At 35.1% G+C, this 26,431-nt stretch overlaps 1 long non-coding RNA gene across 1 annotated transcript in view; it reads right to left on the bottom strand.

Moving 5' to 3' along the window:
• Positions 1-16,316: 16,316 nt before the first annotated feature.
• Positions 16,317-26,431, bottom strand: part of LOC102166855 (uncharacterized) — a 550,511-nt gene continuing 540,396 nt past the window's right edge. Inside the window, exon 6 of the long non-coding RNA XR_014812964.1 lies at positions 16,317-16,369. This is a non-coding gene — a long non-coding RNA (uncharacterized LOC102166855). The remainder of the gene's footprint in view (positions 16,370-26,431) is intronic.

The following is a 26,431-nucleotide window of genomic DNA, read 5'->3' as shown; positions in this document are numbered from 1 at the left end:
ACAGGGAAAATATTTCAGGCAGCTCATAATTCTTAGATTTTTTTTTTATTAGTCCATGGCATTTTCACAATAAGAAAGGCTCTAAATTAATAGACAAATGTTGGGCTTGCTACCTTAATATGTGAGTATGGTTGCTCTGGATGCAGTGCAGTGGTTATACAGAGGCAACGATTTTGTGTTCCAAGAGAATTAATGGTGGAAAGTTACATGATGCTCAAATAGCTCCTTTCTTACGAAAAAGGAAACTGTGTAGTAAGTCTCACAACTAACAAAATCTATTAGAACCTTAGGACTTAGATATTTTTATAATCCAATTTCTTTTTTTATAGAGTTTTAAAAAATCAGCCCTGTTCAAAAATAGAAAATATTTTATTTACTATAAGTGGACAGAACTTTTCTCGTATTTTTAGTGTTTTCCATTTCAGGAATTTAAAATGTTGCTGTCAAATAAAAATTCCCATATTATTTTTAAATATTGATTTTCTTATTCATGATATCAAAGGTAATAAAGTCTATTATTATTGAAGTGCAAAGCAGATGTTGACCTAAGCATACCACCCCTTATTGTGGTGTGCTGTTGTGCCAGGAAGAATTGCTGAAATGCACCCCCCTGGCTCTGTGATGTCTCACCACAATCCCTGGAATTTGTGAAAATAATGAGATGTCAATTAATTACGACATGATTGAGAGTAAGATAGGGAGATCAACCAGGTGAGCCTGAACTGATCCTATGAACCCTTAAAAGCAGAGAATTTTCTCTGGTAGCAGAAGGGGAAGAGATCCAAAGTATAGGAAGGATTTGACAAACCATATTAATAGTGTGAATATGGAAAGAACCACGTGTCAAGGAAAGGGGGCAGCCCCTACCAGAAGGCTAGCAATAAGCACCTCCATCCTCCAGCAATTAGGAAATTAATTCAGCCAACAATGAATGGGGTTGGTACTGAATTATTCCCCAGAGCCTCCAGATAAGAATCCAACCTAGGTGACACTCAGTTCTGTGAGCCAACTGAGTGGCTCAAACTTCTCACCTATAGAATTGTGACATAATAAATGGATTTGATTTTAAGCTGCTAAATTTTTGATTACTTTTCTTGCCCTTCAATAGAAAACTATACAGAGACAAGGGTAAAAAAATAATAATAATTAGCCCCACCCAGGGTTAACTGTGCATTGTAAATGCTAAATTTGTGTTAATTCGTTACAGCATCAATAGAAAACTAAAAGTAGAATGTGTTGCTTGTCTTTTGTTTTCTGTTTTTGTTTTTTTAATGCTGGAGTTTCTTTAGCTTGGTAAGTAATCTGAGAAAAAGAATGTCTCTTTCTTATCTTTTCCTAAATATTAGGTAAGTAGTAGCTTAAATATAAGTGTTACAAATTTAAATTTGGTTTCCATTTAGAATACATGACCTATTTTGGACATGAATGTATGGAAATGTTATGCCAGTCATTTCCCAGTGTGCTCTCAATATCCACCCCTACTCCTCAGGGGTTTGACATTCCCTCATGCTTTGTACCCATTGGTTTCAGTTAAGTGTGGTCAGTGAGGTGGTCTGGTGGGAGTCTAGTGACCAGGGAAGGAAAAAACCAGAGCAACTCCTTTCCAGACTCCAGTGTTTATCTCCAGCACAGGCTCCTATTTCACTTTTTATCTCACAGCTCCCCCTGCCTCCATGTCCCAGCTCCTGTGGGTAGGACTGAGAAGGGTTTCTGACCCTGTGAGTTCCTGCCTGGTGTACATGGCTCCTGGACTTTGGTAATATCACCATTCTTTCCAGTTCCTCTTGTCCTAACAGGTTCTCTGCAATGGTTTCTAGTTGCCTCCTATGCTCCTTTTTTTCAGCTCTTTTGGTACCTCTGTACCTAGTTCCCTAAACACAGTTCTTGTTAGTAGAAGTGGTCTCAAGAAACAGATCTGACACTGGGATTTTGGAATTGCATTACACACCTGTTTGAGCTAAAACATAGTGGTGATTTCACTGCCACTGGGAAAGGGGATACTAAATACCCATGGCATAAAGGTACAACATTATTACATAAACTATCACCAGTGATGGTTATCTGTAATTAAGACTTTGGGAAATAAAATTGCTATTGTCCTTGAACATTCTGGTAGAAATAATGACTACAAAGTTCATAGCATGACATGGCCACTTCTGGCTATACTGGAAAATAAAATGATAAAATCTTGCATTAAAACTTTCAACTCAAGACACAGAATACCAGAGAGAAATCTTCTATTGTAGCTCTGAAATATCTTATTTCTTACAGCCACGGGGTCCACATGGCTAAGAATCAAACTTTAAATTTAATCATGCCAGTTGGGAAATAATAATGCGAACTGAATGAAAAGCATTCCTGAGGTTTTTTTTTTCTTTCTTTCTTTCTTTTTTTTTTTTTTTTTTAATAAAGGCTAGAACACTGAAGAATAAGTTTCTAAGATTTGGAATGGGGACTTTTAATTGGAGTCAGAATAATCTGAGACATTTGAGTCATTAGATTCCCCTGAGCCTTCTTCTGCTACCTGTGGAAGAAGCCTCTTCTTTCCTTTTCTGAGGAGACATATCTCCCTTCTTAAAGACCCTGTAATAATCTCACTTTGCAATGGGATATCTATTCTCTTCAAGACCCTCCTTACCCCCAGACCCATAATAGGCACACCCTAGCATTCCTCTGGAAATAAGGTAGAATCTGATTGAAGATCAGATGTCATATACACCAGAAGAATTGCAAGATTCAATCATTTATTTTGGCAGATACCTGAGGGACATAAGTAGAAATAGATTTTAAATGTGCCAGGAACTCTGTGACATGGATTGAGTCAAATTTATCCAATGTGTGTACTTAAGATATTTACTTCATTATGCTAGTTTTCAGCAGCTAGAAGTTACTGATGAATTTACTAAAAACCATACACAAAAGTGGACCACACTCAACAGAGTGAGGTGCCAGAAGGTCCCTGGCAAGAGGAAGAAGAAGAAATACAAAGATTTAGGTGATGTAAGTTTTCGAATAGACTTGTGATGAGTAACACTAGCTATACCAGCAAGACTCAAATTACGGTTCCTTTACCAAAGCATCATCAACTGTCTCAAAGACAGGGACACCAGCATCTGTGAAATATCTGGAGTGGTTTTCCTCTGAAAGCCAAAGTTAATGTTGGAAAACACCTCAACTGAAATGAGCTCACTCATTTCCACAGAACTGATAGGTTCCTGAGGTGACAAAGACCAGGTAGCAAAATTTAATCATCAAAATAAAAGTGCTTATGTTTTGGAGTTCCCGTCATGGCTCAGTGGTTCCAACTAGGATCCATGAGGTTGAGGGTTCGATCCCTGCCCTTACTCAGTGGGTTAAGTATCCGGTGTTGCCGTGAGCTGTGGTGTAGGGTCGCAGATGCGGCTCGGATCCTGCATTGCTGTGGCTCTGGCGTAGGCTGGTGGCTATAGCTCTGATTGGACCCCCAGCCTGGGAACCTCCATATGCCATGGGTGCGGCCCTAGAAAAGACAAAAAGACCAAAACAAAAAGTGCTTATGTTTTGACATTCAAATATCTTTAATGGTGGCTAATTGATTACCAATATCATATGTAGATATAAAAGAATTGTTATTTGATCTATATAATGAGAAAACTACATCTAATGAGAAGAAACTTAGCTTAAGTCTCCATAATGTGAAAATACAAACTCAATTCCAAGACACACTTTACAGAGCCTCTTGCTTGAAGATATTGGATTTCCCTGAATAAATACCCTTCAACAATGCCACAAGTATATAGCAGAAATCACCCTACAAGCCTTTTCAAATGGAACTTGAAGCTACTTACCAGAATGACTGTGCTCTAGAGAAAGAAGATACTGTGATTTTGAATGTTAATGTTTTATAGATAATCTCTGGAGATCCAAGTCACCACTATGCTTTTGGATAAGGAATGGTGTTTATGAGTCAGGAGCTAAATCAAGATCATTTTAAAGTCTCTCACGTGCTCAAATCAGTATCTGTGGTTTCACCTTGAATATATTTCCCCCATTTCAAAATACATAATTATAATACATATTTGGCAACCAGCAGAACTCCTGAATTGGCTCCTGACCCATGTGGTAAAGGCTATACTGATTAGAATGAGCAAATAAAAGCTTTTGACTGCTCTGACATCCACATTTTAAAAAGCAGAAGCAATACCGCATTTCTGATCCTTGAGGGAATTGGAGAGATAAGTGTTACCCTCAAACACTTAAATGATGTAAGGGATGGTGATTCCTATTGCATGGTTATTTACCTTGAATGTTTTCCTTGCACAAAAACCAGAAGTTCTCAAAGAACGATTGTGGATTTTCATAATTGACACCTGATTATAACTGAACTCCATTCCCCAAACCAGACATTTTGGAGCAAATCTTGGTACACTGTGTTATCTAATATGCAGCTATTGATCTGGAATCTGCTAAAATTTACCTGGCAGTATAACAGTACAGCTTACTTTAAAGTAAGCTCTGTGTCAACTTTCAGCTGTCTACTACAATGCAGTACCTAGGGACATGGATATCCTTTCTCCAGCCAAAGGATATCCATGTCCCTAGGTACTGCACTGTACCTAGGGATATGGTGTGGGGGCTCATCCACAGCATACAGAAGTTTCTAGTCTAGGTGTCAAATCAGAGCTGCAGCTGCCAGTCTGCACCACAGCCACAGCAACACCAGATCCAAGCGATGTCTGCAACCTACACCACAGCTCATAGCAATGCGGGATCCTTAACACACTGAGTGAGGCCAGGGATCAAACCCGCATTCTCATGGGCACTAGTCAGGTTTGTAACCTGCTGAGCAACAATGGGAATTCAAGGATATGGATAATACTGAATTTCACAGAGCATGATTCTTGTTCACCTTGATTATATCAAACTTAAAAACTTAGAGGGAAAAAAAAAAGCAAGCATTTTAGATGACTCAGTAGGTACATATACACATGACAAAACGTTAGTGGTAAAATCAGGGCCTGCCATATTGAAAGTGATGGTCTGAGGCATGTGAAAGTAGATGACTATCCTTTGAACAGTCTGCCAATAAGAATGAAGCCAAAAGAGTCATACATCTCTTTGTATTTGGTGATAAAATTTGCCTCAAAAAACCACTGATTGAGAAAATATAAAGCTGCTAGCTTTTATCAGGATTTACAAATAAAAGTCTATGTTGCAATCTGAGTAAAGTTCAAGCCACTGTGACACTTAGGTCTTATGTATCAACCGAGGAATGACACGTTTGTTGCATGTAAAGCTACTTTAGGGAGCCTCTGGCAAAATAGGGAAATTACAATGCCTAGCTCTAGGATTTGGGAGAAAACTGTGGAAATCCTCACAGTGGGCTGAACTTCCATTTGTCTATTGGACGTTTATTTTTCCTGGAATAGATGATGGACTATGGTAGAGATGTACTCTGATTTATGGCATCAAATAAGATTTTAGAAAGAAAACATTCAATGACTGATGACAACAATGCTCGAGGAAGAAGCGTATGGGCAACCTTCTTGATATGCGCATGGATTGTGAGAACTTTCTGCTCCATATAAATATTCATAAAATTTCTTTCACTCAAGTGGTCTCTCAATAATCATATGGGTAAGATGGCCCATTTTGTTGGGTATCCATGGAATAGACAACTCTTTTCTATATATGATTTTATTTTCCTTGCTTTCAGAACCCTTGCCTGGCTTAACATTCTTAGGTTCTTATTCACCACTGCGTTTATTTTCATACACATATTTACTCTGCACCAAGGAGCTTGTTTACTACAAAAGAATGGAAAGTGAAAATGGCTTTGTACCTGTGGGTTGTCACGAGCTCACCATATACCCCCTTATCCAGAAGCAGTTCCTCAGTAAGAGAGTGGAATGCTTTACCAATGTCTCACTTATGAAGATTGGTGGGAGAAAATAACAAGTAGAAATAGCTTATTCTACTTCTAATTGGTCAGGCAAAGATCTCTGGTAGAAATCAGAAGCAGCCTCAGTTGACACAACATAGGCCTGGAAAACACACACAAATTGAGGTTGTTTGCTTAAAGTCCCAGAGATACCTGAGAGTACCAGAGTAAAGACAGAGTCTGAGATTCAGAAAGTCAGAGAACTGATATTCCCAGGAACAAAACAGAACTAGATACAAAAGTGAAAGCATTCTAATGTTCTGTTACTTCTACGTAATTAAAAAAAAAAAATCACCACCTCCAAAACTTGTAAAAATAAGTCCAACTGAGTTCCTCTCTAGAGTAAATACTTCTTGCTTATTTTTTAAATTATGTTTTTCTTCAAAAATAAGATTCTTGTTTGGTGTGCATGTGTTTTAGTCTTTGGATGAGCTCATTGAAGTACTGGCAAGACCCCATGTTGCAAGATAACCAGAGCTATCAAATTTCCTCCCCTTCTTGAATAATCCCAGAATTTGCCATATTAAGTTCAAGCAGTTAGTCTATTTCAGATAGTAATGAATTTACTGCCCAATTCTAGTGAACAGAGATCCCATAGAACCTTCCCAGTATTTTTTGCACAGACTGTGAGATTCTGCCACTAGGGCCTATGTCTTTTCACTTTTAAAGATTCTACTGTGTAAGAAGGATCTAGGAGTTCTCTTGTGGCACAGCAGGTTAAGGATCTAGTGTTGCACTACAGCAGCTTGTGCTGCATGGGTTTGATCCCACCCACCTCCAAAAAAGAGAGGGATCCTAAATAGTCTTTTTATGATCGAAAGGTTTTAAATTTTCTGTCCATCAAGAAACCTACTTACTTCTGCCTGAAATGCCCTTAAAAGGTTCTGGATAAAACACTTTCAGAGCAAAGAGAATCGCTTTTGTTTCTCCTTTCAGAGTGAAACATCTGCTCATTGGAAGCCTCCATCTAGTAAAATATGTCAAATGCCCATGTTCTCATGCTGAGTAACATGAGCCTCAGTCCTTTAAAGAGGATGAGAAAAGATTCCTAAAGGTAGGACACCATTAACAGTCAGAGCTGCCCTAACTGTTTTCAATTTACTCCTAAAGTTCTTAGAAACATGATATACAAATTAAAAGAAACACTTAAAATACAGTTACTTGTTAGTACTCTGAGGCAAGCAGTTAATGTTTTCTGGGCAAAAAGCTAAGCACTACATTCATTTAATATGGAGAACAAATGTATGATAAGGATACTGATGAATTCTTTTGTATATGAAGGTATAAAGAATAAGAAAATTAAATTAAATTACCTGCCATTACAAAACTAGGAATTGGCAGATCCAGATTCTCTCTGATGTCTATTCTAGGTGATAGACATTATGGATTAAATTTTGTGTTATTTATTTTTGTTGATATATTTCATTTCTAAATTGTTTACCAAGAAAGAAATGATTTTTATGAAAACTCTTTGGTTATTTTTGTTTATGATGTCAAAAACCTGAATGAAAAAATTTCAATTAAGTTATTAAAATATATCTCTGTGCTTGGCATTAAGTGAACACAGAGCCAGGCCATTAACATTGCTGTGTAAGCAGGTGGTTTACTGGTATTATGAGAAAACAGCTAGTGGAGAGACCATGACAAACTGGCAAGTACATGCCTCATTTAACTCAACCAGTGCCAACTTGACTCTAGCTAATTTTTGTCATGCTTAAATCCAGTCACTGTTGCCATATGTTCTATTTATTTTTTTCATTAAAAATGTTCTCATTTCTGGATTTTGTCAACTAATTAAAAAATGTACAATAACATTGTGCTGACCAAACAAGTATGTCTATTGCCCAAATACAAGCCAGTTTTTTAATCTTTCATCAGGATAATTTCTAGTTTTAATTCATTTTTATTGTTATTTTTTCACATATATACATATACCATTGTGCAAACTGACCTATGATGAAATTAACTTTAATATCTAAACATTAACCCTTGTAACTAGGACATCTACAAACATAAATTAAAATTAACCTATCCTGAAGACTGAGATCCAAGATGGCAGCATAGGAAGACCCTAAATCCACCTTTTCCCATGAACTCACAGAATCCATAACTAATGCATAGCGATTCCTCCTGGAGAAGACCTATACTATATAGAAATAGATTTAACCAAGGAGGTGAAAGCCCTATACTTGAAAAACTATAAGACACTGAGGAAATAAATTGAAGATGACACAATAAATGAAAACATATATTGAAAACATATATTAGAAGATTAGAAGATTCGATTAGAAGATTCGATATCATTAAAATTTCCACACTGTATATAATAATCTACAGATTCAATGTCATCTCTCTCGTAATATCCATGGCATTTTTCACAGAGCTGGAACAAATAATACTAAAATTGTACGGAAATACAAAAGACCCCAATAATCAAAGCACCCTTGAGAAAAAATAAAAAAGCTGTAGAAATCATGTTCCCAGACTTGAAATAATGCTACTAAGCTGCAATAATAAGAATAGTATGGTACTGGCACAAAAACAGACATAGATTAATGGAACAGAATAGAGAGCCCAGACACAAATCATGCTCATATGGTCAATTAATCTATAACAAAGGCTGCAGGAATATACAATAGGGAGAAGTCTCTTCAATAAATGGTGTTAGGAAAACTGGACAGCTATATGAAAAATAATTAAACTGGAATGTTTTATTATACCATATATAAAAATAAAATCAAATTGAGTAAAGACCTAAAGGTAAGACCTGAAACAATAAAACTAGAATAATACATAGGCAGTACCCACTTTAACACCATTCTTAGCAGTATTTTGTAGGTATGTCTCTTCAGGCAAAGGCAACAAAAGCAAAATAAACAAATGGGACCACATCAAACTTAAAAGCTTTTGCACAGTGAAGGAAGCAACCAACAAAATGAAAAAGCAACCTATGAAATGAGAGGATATATTTGCAAATGATATACCCAAAAAGGGATTGATATCCAAAATATGCAAAGAACCCATACAACTCCATAAACACCCCCCCCCAAAGAAAGAAAGAAACTGGACTGCTGGGCAGAGGAACTGATTAAAAAGTTTTCCAAAGAGGATGTATGGCTGGCCAATAGCACATGAAGAGATGCTCTAATCATTAGGGAAATGCAAATCAAAATCTCTATGATATACCACCCCACACTTGTCAGAATGGCTATTATCAAAAAACACCCAGTGTTGGGAAGGATGTGGAGAAAAGGGAACCCGAGTGCACAGTTGGTGGGAATGTAAATTGATGTAGCTGCTATGGAAAACAAGACGGAGTTTCACAAACTAAAATAGAACTACTATACAATCCAGAAATTCTACTTCAGAATATTTATCTGAAGATAAAAAGACAGTAATTTGAAAAAAATACATGCACCCCAATATTCATAGCAGCATTATTTACAATTGCCAAGATATGGAAGCAACTTAAATGTCCATTAATAGATGAATGGATAAATAAGATATGGTATTTATGCACAATGGATTATTACTCAGTCATAGAAAAGAATCAAATCTTGTCATTTGTGGCAACATAGATAGATCTGGAGGGTATTACGTTATATGAAATAAGACAGAGAATAAGAAATACTAAATGATTTTACTCATGTGGAATCTAAAAACAAAATTAATGAAACAGAAACAAATTCAGAGAACAAACAGGTGGTAGACAGAAATAAGGGACTGAGGGGACAGATGAAATAGATGGAGATTAAGTACAAAATACAAGCTAAAAAATACATAAATTATGGGGATAAAATATACAGCACAGGCAATATAGTCAATAATACTGTAACAATTTAGATGACAGATGGTAAGTAGACTTAAGTGTGATGGTTATTTCATAATGTATAAAAATATCCAACTACTATGTTGTACAGCTGGAACTAATATACTATTGTAAGTTAATTATAATTCAATTAAAACTAAAAACAATTAACCTATCTGTAACTCCTTCTCTCACACCATGAGAGTCTTCTAGAAGTTAACTGGCACTTTGTTTTGTAATTATGGATTCTCACATTACTTGAGACCAGGGTCTATTGATTATTTAAATATGTTCATAAGTTTCTAATATGAAGTACAGCCTTACTGGGAGCTTAATAGTTTATAATTAGAAAATAAATTATTTTATTTATTTATTCACTACATTTTTCTTAAGCACTCTAAATGTAGTCACAAGTGTAAAATTTCCATGTATTTTAAAGCAAAAGATTTATCTATAAACACTTTTTATAAGGACCATTTTTTTTCATCTGCATAAATATAAATTTAGAGAAAACAAAGTATTTTATTTGCATGACTTTTTTTACTTAAACCAAAATAACTATTAACTTTGATTATTAAAGATATTTTTCTTCAGTAGATGTCTCATTGTTTTCTTTAATTGAACTTGAGCTGTATCATTTAGCAGAAAGTTTTAGAATGGATATTTCCCACAGCAAATCCTCCAGTGAAGTAATAAGTATCTGATCTCCTCCTTCACTTTTTAAAAGATATTTATATCAAGATTTGAACCTAGACATTTTTGCATACTTCCTGAAGTAATACTCTTTCTTAAAGCTGTTTTCTTCCTCACCGAAAATAAATCTTCCTTAAAGACAAAGTATTTTTATGTGATTTCGAACTAGTGATATTATTTTGACTAAAAGTGGGCACAATTCATTCATATTTATTATTATTTCAGCTTTTTAAAATAAATCTTTATATTTCACACATTATTTACCTTTTTTCTCTATTTTAATACTTTTATGCTCTTTCTAAATTTCTAACGTTATTACCATTTATTAACTTTTTATGGTCATGTCTAATTTACCATGCTGTTTCCTCTTGATTTTACTTTTTAATTTAATGGCCAGAATATCATGTTTCTGTTCTCATTGTGTCTATCTCTGCTGCATCCAGCGCATTTCATTGTCCCACTAAAACTTGACACCCTTTCCTTATAACACTCAATATTCATGTTCCAAATTTTTATTCTGTTGTCTTGCAGAACCTGTATTCCTTTACAATGTTTTTGAAAGATTCGTGCCATAGGTGACAGCTGGTGAAATTAAGTTAAAAAGTAGATGTCTCCATAATTATACTTTGCAATACTTTATAAAATGACTGTAAGAGAAATTTTACTGTCTTTTTGTTGTGTGAAATTTTTATCTGACTTTAAATCCATTGTCATTTAACATCTGAATATTTTGTTGTGCCACAAATATTTTTAAAAGTCAAGCTTATAGTATTGAATTCTATCCTGAATATAATTTAATTCAGGTGAATTTAATTAAATAAATTAGAATGATGTTTGCATTTTTAATGTTCATTTAATTATGAAAATATACTCATTTGCTTTGTCTATAAAGAACTAGTTTATCTGTTTTTGCATAAGATATCTGTGCAACTTCAATCAGCATTTTGGCCACCATATTCAAAATGGAAGTGGACTTGGGTCACTAAGTCTTAAGCACAAGTCCTTGGATTCAATTTATTAAGTGTCAAAGTGTGTATTGTTATGTAGCTTTATTCCTTGTTTCCCAATACAAATAACATGTTAATGCAGATTTCTAATCTATCTAATTCTAGAATTTAATCTTAAAGGACCCAAAAAAGATTGGAAACTAATACAAAAAAAATAGGTAGATAGTTTTAATATAGATATAGATCTCTAAAAATTGTATGTAGCTTTAGTACATTTTGAATGTTCAAGAATCAATTCACATTTTGACTAGGTAACAAACTACAGTTAGACAAGGATAAATATTTATGACATGAAAAGATATAATTGAGAAAGGTTCTGCTGATGTACAATTGGAAATCACAAGCACTTCATTTGCTTAGTTCAGTTGTGGTCAAAAAATATTGGCATCTTGTTTATTACATGTCTGGCACTGTGAGTAGCTCTGGACCCTACCTTTGGGTTACTGAATTAAATTAGAGATGACACCAAAATATAGATAGCATACCACAGCATAGCTGGTAAATTCTATAATCACAGAACAGAATTCCTTTGATGAATATTTAGTGCACATTGGATTTCAAATGAAGCTTTTGAAAATACATACCCTTTAATTGCATCACTAAATCTTTGTGCTCTCTTGTTCCTTTGCTCTGACAACAGTCAGTACTGCACCCAAGATCTAATATCTTGTTAACAATTCAGATAATTGCTTCATCATAAGGGCAGAGACTTGCTGATAAGTGTCATCCAATCTTAAGTACTGAGCCAAGAGGTCTACATAAATCCATAAATAAGAGTATGAAGTAAGGAATTAAGTTCACCTTGATTTGCAAACTGGCTTACCTATTTTTTGTCCTCAATCGCCTCATCTGTAAAGTGCCCCATACATTTATTGTGAGACTTCTATTAGTAATGAGTGTAAAGTACTAAGCACAATGCTATATGCCTAGTACACAGGCAAGGAATTGCTATTTTTGTTAGCTTTTTCTATGCCTGTTGTCCTTTTATATTCCTTTAAAAATGAAGGAACTCTAATTTCTTACTGATAAGTCAGTAAGAAAGAAAAATTAGTATAACTTCGTTAGGAAAATTAATAAGACAATAACTTTATTATGTTAATTTATGTTCCAATTTAAGCCCAAATACTTAAAGATAAAGTTACTTTTACATAATATGCCCACAGCATGCTTCAATTGCCCAATGAGGATTATTACCCCATCAAAATTACTGACCATTAATATAATGTAGTGATTCAAATATTTACAAATATTTGATTAGATAGTACACAAATTCCTTTTGTGTATTTGGAAATGCTTTTTTTTTTCCTTTAGTGGAATATAATGCTAAAGGAAAAGAATTATCTATTAGTTTACAGTGCAATGTATAATTCTAGCAGGGAATAAATGTCATTTCTAAAGGTATAATAAATAGAAAAAAAATCCTATACTCAACCATAAAAATTCACAATTTTTTCTCAACAAATGCTGTCCTTTCACTGAAGACTAATGCATTAGAAAACAGAGCACTTAAAAATCATTATGTACAATTAATAATTTCCTTGAAGCTATATGATGGGGCAAATGTGATAGCTTTTCTAAATTACTTCTATAAGTATCTCATCTTTCACATAATTTTTTTAGTGTATGTTTCTGCACAGAATTTTTATTAATCCTATTTTTGAACATTCTTTTATATTCTGCAAAATTAAAAATATGTTTAAAATATGAGTAAATAGATATAAAAATCTTACACCATAGCTTTTGGGGAGATTCTCTCCAAAGTTACAATGAACAATACATATTTAAATTTCTATCGTCAATTCCAAATTTTTATTAATTTATGCTGACTTTTAATAAAAGTTTTATGAAAGAAAAAGCCTAATAGGCTATATAAAATGGAAATTATTGTTTCCATTTCTCTAGACCATTGCTATCCAACAGAACATTCTACCACAGTGGAAAACTTATAAATCATTGCTTTCCATACAGTATCCACTAGCCACATGTGGCTTACTCGGCACTTGATGTGTAGCTACTGCAACTATAGGACTTCATTGTCAATCATATTTAATTCAAATTAATTTAAATTTACGTATCACTGGTGTCTGATGCACTGGACAGTGCAACTGGAGGTACTTACCTGTACAATAGTAAAATACATATTTAGTTCCTCTTTGCCCTCAAAACAAAGATAACAAATTTTGCTAGAAAAATGTAACACTCATATCTTCTGCTTCGAGGAGCTTAAAAGAAAAACTGACCAACAGCCTGAGGTTCTGCTGCCTCAGGGAGCATAACCAATTCTGGCACCAGAAGCTGCATTCTGAATCCACTACCAGATCATGCTGAGCCCACCCTTTCCAAACGCTGCTTTCAGTCAGTGAATGTGCAGAGCGGGGATACTCAGGCAGGTCCACTCTTGCAAGATGCAGGATGCCTCTGAAGGGTGATTTTGACTTAAGGAGACACCTTTGGCCTGGCTGAAACCTGGGGCCTAACTATTGTTAGAGAATCTGCCTATCAACTGTCCTTCATTTCTTCTCCTCTTCACAGTAGTCAGACCTGTATGTGAGTCTTATCGTTCTCCTCAAAATCTGTTGCATTTTTATACACTAGTAACAATCATAAAGAGAATTTTTTAAAAATCCCACTTACAATTGCACCAAAAAGAATAAAATCCTTAGGAACAAATCTAACCAAAGAGGTAAAGACCTGGGATCAGAAAACTGTAAGACACTGATGAAAGAAAATGAAGATAACACAAACATATGGAAAGATATAACATGTTTATGGATTAGAAGAATTAATATTGTTAAAATGACCATTCTACCTGAGGCAATCTAAAGATTCAGTGTGATCCCTGTCAAAATACCAATTGAATTTTTCACAGAACTAGAAAAAATAATTTGAAAACTTGTATACACAGAAGACTCCATATAGTCAAATTATCTGGAGCAAGAACAACAACATTGGAAGTGTCACACCCCCTGATTTCAAACTATACCACAAATTTATAGTAATTAAAACAGTATGGTACTAGCACAAAAACAGACACATAGATCAATGGAACAGAATAAAAAGCCCAGAAACAAAACCACATTTATGTGGTCAATTAATCTGACAAAGGAGGCAAGAATACACAATGGGTAAAAAGCATCCGTTTTAGTAAATGATGTTGGAAAAACAGGGCAGCTTCATGCAAAAGAATCAACCTGGACTACTTTTTCACATTTTGTAAACCCAAAATGGATTAAAAACTTAAATGTAAGACAGTAAAACTCCTAAATGAAAACATAGGAACTATGCACTTTGTCATAGTTTTATGACATAGTCTGAGCAGTTTTTTTTTGGGGGGGGGATATGTCTACACAGGCAAGGGAAACAAAAGCAAAAGTAAACCAATGGTATTACATTATACTAAAAAGTTTTTGCACAGCAAAGGAAACAAACTATTGACAAATGGAAAGGTCACCAACTGAATGGAAGAAGATATTTGCAAACAATATAGATAATAAAAGTTTGATATCTAATATATACAAAGAAATCAAGCAACTCAACATCATAAACATAAACAACACAATTTAAAAAATGGAAAGAAGAACTGAATAGAGAACCTACAGATGGTCAACACACAGAGGAAAAGATGCTTAGCTTTCTGATCTCTAATTATCATGGAAATGCAAATTAAAATTTCAATAAGATATCTCAGAGTGACTATCATCAAAAAGATGAAAAATAAGAATTGGTGAGTATGTGGAGAAAAGGGAACACTCATCCACTCTTGGTAGGAACGTAATTGGTGCAAACTCTATGGAAAACAGTATGATGGTTTCACACAAAAAAATTAAGACTAGGGAATTCCCATCATGGCTCAGTGGTAACGAACCTGACTGGAATCCATGAGTATACAGGTTCGATCCCTGGCCTCGCTCAGTGGGTCAAGGATAGAGTGTTGCCGTGTGCTGTGGTACTGGTTGCAGACACAGCTTGGACCCTGTGTTTCTGTCGCTGTGGTGTAGGCTGGCAGCTGTAGCTCTGATTCAAACCCTAGCCTGGGAACTTCTATATGCTGCAGGTGTGGCCCTAAAAAGCAAATAAATAAACAAATAATAATAAATAAAAATAAAACTACCATCTGATTGAGCAATTCCACTTCTCAGTATTTATCCAAAAAAACCAAAAACATTCATTTGAAAAGATGTTTACTGTATTATTTACAACAGCCAAGCTATAGAAGCAACCTAAGTATTCATCAACAAATGGACAAAGAAGATGAGCTGTGCACATATACATATAGACAATGGAATATTACATAGCTATTAAAAATGAAATCTTGGAGTTCCTGTTGTGGCTCAATGAGTTATGAACCCGACTAGTATTCATGATGATGTGAGTTTGATCCCTGTCGCTATGGTGTAGGCTGGCAGCTTGCAGCTTCTATATGACCCCTGGTCTGGGAACTTCCATATGCTTCAGGCATGGCCCTAAAAACCAAAAATAAAAAAGAAAGAAAGAAAGAAAGACAGAAAGACAGACAGGAAGGAAGGAAGGAAGGAAGGAAGGAAGGAATCTTACCACTTGTGACAACATGGATGGATCTTAAGAGTATTAAGCAGCTAAGCTAAGTGAAGTTATACAAAGACAAATGCTATATGATCTCACATGTGAAATCCATGAAACAAAAGAAACAAACAAAACAAAATGAAAGCAAGCTCATAAATAGAGATTAAACTCATAGCTGCCAATAGAGAAGGGATTTGATGAGGGTAGGTGAAATAGGTAACAGATTAAAAGTCATGAGTATACATATACATATGAGTAAATATATATAAAACATTGAGTGTATATATAAAGACTATTGTCAAATAATTACGTAATAATTTGATATGAGACAGATGGTTACTACTCACCATGGTGATCATTTCACAATATATGAAAATGTGAAATCATTTTGTAGTACACCTGAAACAAACATAATATTGTACATCAGCTATATTTCAACTTTAAAAAGTCTATGTACACATCAGCTAAAAACAAGATTATCTCCTTGCATAAGCAAAAACCCAACCCTGCTGGTCTTTGCCTCCCAGGGTCAGTTAGAAGCATTGTTAAATAGAGAGATCCGCCAGGGGGCAGTCAATGCTTGGTGCTGTTGAGCTCCTAGAGGGAAGGGCCCACTAACCACTTGAGCTGCCTTGGCCTCCTAAAGCTGAGGTTAAGATATTGAGACTGGTCTAGGGGGACAGCGTCATTTGTTCTCTGTAAATTCTCTGGCTTTGATTCAATCAGCAGCTTTTTAAATGCCAGCATATTGTGGCTTTAAGGTTTAATTAAAGGGATTAACATAACAAATCCAGGAAAAAAGATAACCATATTACATAGCTTTGGGTTTACCAATAGAACATAAAAATAATTAAGATAATTTGATTTTCTGCCTTTGGCAGTATTTTTTCCAGATACATGCTAAACTATGCACACAAAAAACAGTGAGTGGAGAACAGACTTAACCATATGTTCAATACAGAAAATACCAGAATATGTGTGAACTTTCATTGATCAATATTACTACTTTTTATTAATCATAAAAACATACTAAATCACTAAATGTAGTAAAGGCTAATAAACACTTTCTTGTAGTTGGTTTAGCTGGGAATTTTCAGGCATGTGAAAATGCTAAAAACTCAAGGTTTTATGTTTTTAACTATTTCATGTTGGTAGTATAAATACATAGAGGGAATGGGATGAAGCAATGTCTGTGGCTATCAGTGTAAATGGCTAAAGGCTTCTTCAGGGGTTGGTGGGTGGAGTATCTATCAGAGCATTTATGTTTTCAAAAGTTGTCTGTTAGTGAAGCAGAAGATAGGTGGGTCCCAGGCTGAGCAACTATAATCTGTTCCCTGTGGACAGATAATAAGATAAAGATTATGGCAGGAGCAAGAAGGAGCCTCATCTTGCTTAGATAAAAGATAGACTACTTATTTCTCATTCTTGAGGTCAAAGAGAACTCTGGAACTACACATGTGCAGAAAGGTCCTCAGAGGTCAGAAAAGGGAGGGGAACCAGACCACAGTACTTCATGTCAACTCCCCAGAACCCCTGGTGGTAGAATCATCCTGGCTAAAAGAAAGACACGTGTATTACAGGAGGGCTCTGAGTCAGCCAAAGCCAGATGAAGCAAGATGACTGACCAAAGAAAGCCCGGAAGGACTGCCCCCATACAAGTGATTTAAACATCCTCCAAAGCACTTGTTCTCTTCCTCTCTTGCCCTTTTCTCTCTGTCTTTCTTACTCTGCACCTTCCCCTCTCCCCCCACCGGAGCCAGCTTGTGCTTTCTCTCACTCTATCTCTTAATAAACACTTATTTGCCCACTACCTTCGGTCTCTTTGATGAATTCTTTCTCCGAAGGGACAAGTTCTGAGGACCTACATCAAGTGGTTAGGGCTCAACTTTCTTACCCCACAGCCACCTGAGAACATTAGGTGAAAGTGCTTCTGCAACTCACAGGTGAGTTTCACTATGCAGTACACTATCCAGGGTCCTTGCCAGGTAAGTAAGTCAGGTTATCGGGAGGTCATCTAAGCTTTGGGGCTTATATCCTTCTCACCTCAATCCTGGATCTTCTCATTCAGTGTCTCATATAGTACTAGGATAGATTTGTAATAGAGGCAAAGGTAAAATTGTAACCTTTCCAACATTATTTTATCTGGTTCAAACACATGAAGGTTTTCATGGACTCCACTTAATTTTATTAACAATATTGCTAAGGATTCCTGCAGTTCATTTACCATTTTTTGCTCTGAATCATAAATAATAGAGATAATTTTTCATTTGCTACAGTTCACAGCTCAGGTGAAAAGGAAAATCCTTCCTATTTAACTTTGGCGCAAATTCAGAAAAGCAGATGAAAGACAGTGTTCTAAAAGGAGATAAGCAAATAATACACAGCCTGCTCAGATCTTTGTTTCTCAAATTCATGACAGTCAAATCTGTAAATTATAAATTGATTGGCTTTCCCATATATCTTCACTTGAATAAGTTTATTCTGAATATTTTAAAGCTTATTGTTTTGTGGGAGTTTATTTTCTAGGTGTCAGTAAAGAGCAGAGGTTTTACTAGTCTATCTGACATGATCTAAATTTAATCCCATTGAAAAAAAGAAACAGCAAGACAAGTTTAAAAAAAACAAAAAAGGTACATGAAAAAGTAAATCAGAATAATGTGTTTATTTGGATACTTTCCTCAATCTCAGTTGATAGTAAAGGGATGTACTTGCAACCTCAAACAACTATGTAACTTTCAGTGCACCTAGATTATTCTGTACATTTTTTTAAAATTTTTTATTTTTTTAGAGCCGAATGTGCGGCATATGGAAGTTCCCAGGCTAGGGGTCAAACTGGAGCTGCATCTGCCAGCCTCTGCCACAGACAAGGCAATGTGGGATCCAAGCCACGTCTGTGATCTGCGCCACAGTTCATGGCAACGCTGGATCCTTAACCCATTAAGTGAGGCCAGAGATTGAACCTGCATCCTCATAGATACTAGTCGGGTTCATTACAGCTGAGCCATGACAGGAGCTACCTGTTCTGTACTTTTCAAACTAACACTACTCGCAATACAGCCCTGGAGACAGTGGTCCACAATTCAAGTGAGATTTTTCAGATTATTTGTTCTGTAATAAAATATTTTCTGTCTGATATTACAACAGTGATGAAAAAAACTGGTCATCTGTGGGGATCTTTCCAGTGGCCGTTCTAAGACACACTTTAAAAATGCATTAATGATGAAATGTCTCTTCTTGATTCATCAGGAAGAAATCAATCTAAAATGCTCTTACTAAAACGTGAACTCATATTGTCAGTTTTATGATGAGGTAATGCTGAATGACAGAAGAATTTGGTGATTGAAACAGAGAAAGAGGAAAGGAAGAATAAAAAAAAAATCAGTGTCCTTTCAGGGAAAATTCGTGGGAGTATATGTTATAATTAGACAAAATGTCAGAGTGAAGATCACTGACCATTGTAGGAGGATTTGGGTTGGAAAAAGCAGAAAGGAGAGCCAAGTGGTCTTAAATAATAAAGGGAATTATTGGTTCACATAATTGCCTAACAGTGATCCAGGTAAGGGTTGGTCTGTGATTCAGAAAATTTTACTTGACCTCCATTTACTCCCTTGCTTTAACTGGACAAGATCTTTCCTCCTATTATTAAAAAGTTTAGAAGCCGCCCTTGAGGCAATAAACTTCGGTGTTCATCTACAGCTAAAACAGGGTCATTTGTTTCCAAAGAATTTCAGGAGAAGTCTTAATGACTGTTCTGAAATTCACTTAAGACATGTGCGAGAATCTGAAATAACTGCAATGGATAAGATTAATATCAATTATATTCATTATGCCTCCACCGCTATACCAATTTCATGAAAATTAAAGTATTTATATATATATATAAGAAAAGTAGTTTCCCAAACAAAATTTGTGGTGCTTTCCAAAAATGGCAATATAGTGGGATGTTGATGATTTTCACTTAAATCAGAAAATATTCAGTGAATGAAACATTAACGCTTAAGAAACAGAAACTGTTTACCCTGATTGTGTCTACTTTATTACCACAAATTTTGTAGCCCAAAACACCTATTTGTTATCTCTGTTAAAAGATAAACTGAGCCATATTAAAATCATTATGAGTTTGAGCAAAAATCTGTTCCAAAAGGGCAGCATCCAAGCCAGCAAATAGAAAAGGCTTTGAAGAACTGTACAAAATTAAAGAATTTTATAAGAGAAGGAAGAGGGAGCAAGGATCAAGGCAAAAAGGGGGTTGGTTATTACAAGGTTAATTTTTGTGGCGGAGGGGCGAATGGCAGTAGTCTATCAGGCAGACTATCTAACTAGTGCTGATCAGGCAATTTCTGATTGTTAAAGATTCTATTCTTAAAGAGCTGAAACTGTAATTAAGTTAACTCTCAGTTTGGTGATGTGGAGTTTAGCATAAGTGACTCCATTTGGGAACTGTAGTCTTGGCTTTTGGCCCCTCACTCTTCAGTACTCGGAAATCTAGTTTGCCATTCTGCTTAGAATAACACATAACACACAATGGAAATCAAAATCAAGTGTTGGCCACACTGAGTTTCCCTCTGGAGTCTCCTGGGAAAAATCTCCTTACAAACCATTTCTGTATGTCAGGAGAATTCATTTCTTTGTGGTTATATGTCTCAAATCCTGTTTCCTTGCTGGCTGAAGATTGGAAGTCATCTCAGCTTCTAGAAGCTACTCTAAGTTCCTTTTCTCACGGCCCCCTTCCATCTGCAAGCCAGTAATGGCGCAATGAATCATTCTGCTGCTTCAAATCTCTGACTTGCTCTCCTTCAACTATACCAAGAAAAAACTCTTGGTTTTTTGTTTGTATAGGCTGATAGGATCAGATCAGGCCTACCCGCCCCCCACCAAAATCTATCGTAACTCCACTGTATCATAGAACATAGCCTAATCTTGGGAGCAAAATTTATCCTATTCAGCTGGAGGATTATTCAGGACATATATACCAGAGAGAGCGGGAGATCTTTGGGGAAATCAGAATTCTAACACATCTACCTAATTACTTTTGGCCTATAAATTGGTCTCTTAAACAAGTTTTACACATTTATCCACTTTAGAAAAGTATTTTCAATTACCATCCCAGATATATTTTAGGTATAGCAATTAATTATCATTCATGTTTAGTAATTAGGGCCTTTGAATCTGAAATGGTTAAATTGATAACTTACTTTTTTCTGAACCTGTAATTTGATGAATCAACCAAAGAGTGGTCATCTTCTGAATTGCTGTAGAAATGGTCAGTTGCCACCTCATCCCTGACAATTAGAATTTGCTTAATTGTCCTAGGTTCAATTTTCCCTACTCCATTATCTTCCCACTTATACTAAAATTTGATTGCTGGTTACTTAAATGCTATGTATTTATAAAAATAAATCCCATATGCAATAATTCCTTGTTTAAAAAGGTCATTTAAATATGTAGGGAGAATATAAAAGCTTATGATGGAAAAAAGGATATTTATAGTACTTCTGTGAACATGATTAAATTGAAAGATTGAAGGTTTCAATATACAATTAGAGCTAAAATAATGAATCTACTATATTACAAAATTTTCACATATTCTAAGAATTGCTCCCCCCCCTTTTCTTTTTCCTTAGGTTTAGTTTGCCAAAGGATTTGATGAAATGTAACATGTTAATGATAAACTCAATTAACTTCACCCCTATTTCACACTTTCTGATATTGTACCCTCACTTTAAATGATACCATCTTTCTCCAATGTTTCCTTCTTTGGCTTCTATTCTTTGACTCTACTTTATATTCAGTAATAAAGGCATGAGTCCCTTTGAGAGTCTGATAAAACTCCACTGACCTTCATCCCATAAAACTATGTATATGGGCATATATGCCCACATACATAACATTTTGCTTTCAATTTGGAGACTCGCTGATCCTTTAAAACTATCTCCACTTCATCTCTCTCAAGTTTTGCTATTTTTTTCCTCTGAAAAGTTTTATGTCCATATTCTCTCTCCATTTCCAGAGCTCTCATCCTCACACTTCACTTACTGCAATCATTTTCTTGCTCCTTCCAAACACTAGTGGATTCATACTCAATGCAACTTACACACAGATACGGTTTAACTATTTTTTTTCCTCAAAAATCTCTTTCAACATATTCATTTACTCAAAAGTCTCACTCTCTGTATTTTAGTGCTCATTCCCTTCATCTAAACTTACAAAGGTCCTTTACATCTCTTTTCCCCAATTACTGGTTGTGGAAAATACTAAAGCAAGTGTTTTGTTGGCTTCAGCCAAATTCAAATACTTCCCTCTAAGTGAAATTGACTTCTTCCTAGCTGTCTGCATGCCTTTCTTTGCAGGCAATTTCACAGCCACTCTCAATGCCCTAACTTTACCTATCTGCCCTCCTGCAGTTAGTTTATTTGGCACGTGCACGGATATGTTGTTGATATTAATCTCAAATAAATTTTACTCTGCTCATTTTCTCCATTGCTACATTGCAAACTCAGAAGGAAAAACAGGGTCCATGTCCATTGTACCTGTCCCTCTACCTTGCCTTCCCTTCCTACTTCCAGTTAAAAGTATTATGTTGTCTGTAAAAGAACATGTACAGATGTAGCTAAATACTAGCAGTAAGTACAAAATAAGTCAATAAGTTATACTTTATTTTTCAAAGAAAGAAAAACCTATTTTAATAGAACTAAATATAATCTGAAATGCTGTTTTAAAGTTATTTAAAAAATATTTTTCATGTAAGACATTACCCAAAGACACACACATACATTTTCAAGCATATGCAACCCTGAAAATAAAATATAAGGTAAAACACAAATTTTTCCTTTTCTTTGACAAGAATAAATGGAATGGGATAAGTTCATAGGAGTTTCTTAGAGGTTAACTTTCAGACAAAGCAATTCATTGGTAAGATATTTTAAAAAATGAACTCCAAAGGGGGAGTGGCAAAACAGGTGAAAGGGATTAATATGTATAAACTATTAAGTATTAAATAAGCTACTAGGATATAGTGTACAGCACAAGCAATATAGTGTTTTTTAAAATATATGCATTCCTTTTCTTACACTACTTTCCATCGTGTTCTATCCAAGAGATTGGATATAGTTCCCTGTGCTATACAGTAGGAACCTCACTGTTTATCCATTTTAAATGTAATAGTTTGCATCTACTAACCCCAGATTCCCAGTCCCTCCTCCTCCCTCTTGGCAACTACAAGTCTATTCTCTATGTCTGTGAGTCTCTTTCTGTTTTGTAGATAAGTTCATTTGCACCATATTTTAGATTCCACATATAAGTGATAGCATGTGATATTTGTCTTTCTCTTTCTGACTTCACTCAGAATGAGAATCTCTAGTTGCACCCAAGTTTCTGCAAATAGCATTAATTCAATTCTTTTCTATGGCTGAGTAAATTACATTGTATGTATGGATCACATCTTTATCTATGGACATTTATGTTGTTTCCACATCTTGGCTATTGTGAATAGTGCTACAATGAACATAGGTGTGCATGTATCTTTTTGAATTAGTTTTGTCTGATTATATGCCCAGGAGTGGGATTGCTGGATCACATGGTAGTTCTATATTTAGTTTACTGAAGAAACTCCATATTGTTTTCCTTAGTGGTTGTACCAATATACATTCCCACCAACAGTGTAGGAGAGTTCCCTTTTCTCCACAGCCTCTTCTGCCCTTGCTATTTATAGACTTTTTTATGATGGCCATTCTGATTGGTGTGAGTTGGTACCTCATTGTTGTTTTGATTTGCATTTCTCTAATAATTAGTGATGTTGAACATTTTTTCATGGGCCTACTGGTCATCCTTATGTCTTCTTTGGGGAAATGTCTATTTAGATCTTCTGCCCATTTTTCATTTTTTTTTTTTTGAGTTGCATGAGTTGTTTGTTCAAATATTTCATAACTACAAATGGAATATATTTTTTAAAAATTGTGTATAATTATATTATGCACCTGTAATTTACATAATATTATACATCAACGATATGTTAACAAATAAATAAATAAATGAGTAAATAAATAGTATTCCAACATAGAAAGCAGAGTTTTTGACCCTATATTGTACCTAGATCCTGATGTCTGGTAACAGGATGGAGGGGGAAGAAAAGAAAAAAAAGGAAAAAGAAATCATGAATCACATTAGTGTCTGGCACAGGGAAACAGTAATGGTTTTAAGAGAAAGGTTTGCCATGAAAAGGCCTGAATGCCATGAAGTCAGCAAATGATGGACTCTGACTGAGAGGAACACTAGCAAAGGAATCATCATTTTGTGGTAGTAAGGCTGCCTTATTTAGCCTAGGACAAATGCATGTTCTAGCTTTTTATGGCTCTTTCCTGGTGCCATGGTCCCAGGCCAGAGTTGAAAGAGGCCCTCTGGCTACATGGTCTCCTTGAACACAGATATGGTAGTAATGCAATGGTTGCACAGATTCTTCACAGAATTATCTGAGAAGCAAGTCAATTCCCTGACTGACATCAGCAAAATTAATCAACAATCTATGCAGCTACTTGGAAATAGAAATATCTGAAGAGATTATGGGGACTGCGGATGGGCAGAAGGTAGTCAAAATTAGCCTTAATAGTAGTTCCTTCCACTTCTCAATGCTGAAAGGAAGAATGTAGGTAATCAAGGCACAGAATAACTGCTACACTATTACTTTTCACCGTAAGTTTATCTCTAGGTGGTGGCCTAAGGAAATACTTGTTATGTTTATATTTGCATTTTAATTGGCATAGATTTGGCATTGTGAGAATTCAGAGTTTGTCAAAGCAACACTATAAAATGACATTATAATAATCTGTCTTGAGAGGTGCTAAAAACCCATCCCCTTCAGAATGGGAGATTTTCTGTTCCCTTCACATTGCACATAGAGATTTGTTTCTATTAGAGTAACACTTGCCATAGGAAATGTTAATTGTTTAATTTGAAAAGCAGCTTTTCAGAGGTATATTAATGCATGGACATCATGGAGTTCATCATGGAGTTATCTGTAGGTTTTTAATTGAAATGTATGAAATAATAACAGGATTGAGCAATACCTGCATGTGTTTTGATGCTAGCCTCCTTTAGCACTTTTTGGAGTAAGCCCAGATGCTATACCAAGGGAAGAAAGTCAAAGTGACTTGTCTAAAATATTTAGGATGATAACAGTGATATTATATGGCCTGTATTTCAGAGCATGGCAGCATTTTTAACCATTCACCATTCAAGCAGACAATAAAAATGTAAATTTTATACAAATTGACAACTAAATTTTATGCCATTAAAATGTTTTGAATGAGTGTAACAAATGCTTCACTAAGAGTAGGATTCGGTTCCCAATTCAGCTTTTGCATGAATACCTATGAGATCTTGTCAATTAACTGAAATTTAGGCATACATTTTTATCTATTAAATAGAGATTAAATAACCTCTATCTCACAGGTTGTAATGAGGCTTAAATGACAAAATGAGGTGAAATCACTTTGCAATGGCAAAGAGGAAAATAAATTCTAGTTATATCATGTGGTTACTACACATGTATAGTTAGGATAAGCATTAGAAAGTTCTACTTTAAACAGAGGTGCATAAATTGGTTAAAACCCAAGCTAGACAATGTTAAAAATGACTTTGTAAAATTTTTAAAATATTGATAGTAAAAGATACATGGTGAATAAATAATAGAGAAAGGATTGAGGGTTAATTTCCATCTTTTTGAGGATAATATTATCAAAGTAGTACCTTTTTTTTACCCAGTTATTTTTAATGAAATTATCTCCAACTTATATACAGTAAAAAGTTAATCTTAAATATTATTGGCAAGTTTTTTTGGTTTTTTTGTTTTGTTTTTCTTTTTCAGATTCTTTTTCCATATAGATTATCACAGAATATTGGGTAGAGTTCCCTGTGGTATACAGCAAGTTTCTGTTGACTATCCATTCTATAGACAATATTGAAAGCCAGTATTTGTTAATTAGATGCTTTGTAAATATGTTGTGGTATTTTTTCTATCTTGATACTGGTTAAACATTCCTGGTTAGTCATTACAACACAGCACAAGATGGCCTTATGCTGCCCCAAATATCAATAGAGCCCACTGAGGAGCCAAGATTTGGAAAAGGAGCCAAGAGGATTTGCAGTTAGTGGGGTCGCCACACAATTTAACAAAATACTCCCACTGACAAGAAAAAAGAAAAGAAGAAACAAAGGCCAATATCTCAAACATGAGTGGACAAGCTTGCTCTGCATAAAATATAGATTCTCCCTTGTTATTATTCCAAGTTACAAGGAGAGGTTAAAAGGGCAAATGTCAGGAAGATTATGTTCACTGCAGGTCTCTCACATAGAGAGATGGATGGAAGGGATCTATTTATTTTCATTTCCTTTCATCCTTTCCTCCTTCCTTTCAGGTCCTTGAGAATTTATACTTCCATCAATTCCAATAATATGTGGAGAAAA

This window comes from Sus scrofa, chromosome 8, assembly GCF_054392235.1.
Source record: "Sus scrofa isolate SSC_HxYL_T2T_F1_AM1 chromosome 8, Sscrofa_HxYL_maternal_Yorkshire_Landrace_v2.0, whole genome shotgun sequence".
NCBI classification, from domain to species: Eukaryota; Metazoa; Chordata; class Mammalia; order Artiodactyla; family Suidae; genus Sus; species Sus scrofa.
Note: the sequence above shows the minus strand (reverse complement) of the source record. Positions and strands in the feature narration are given on the sequence as shown.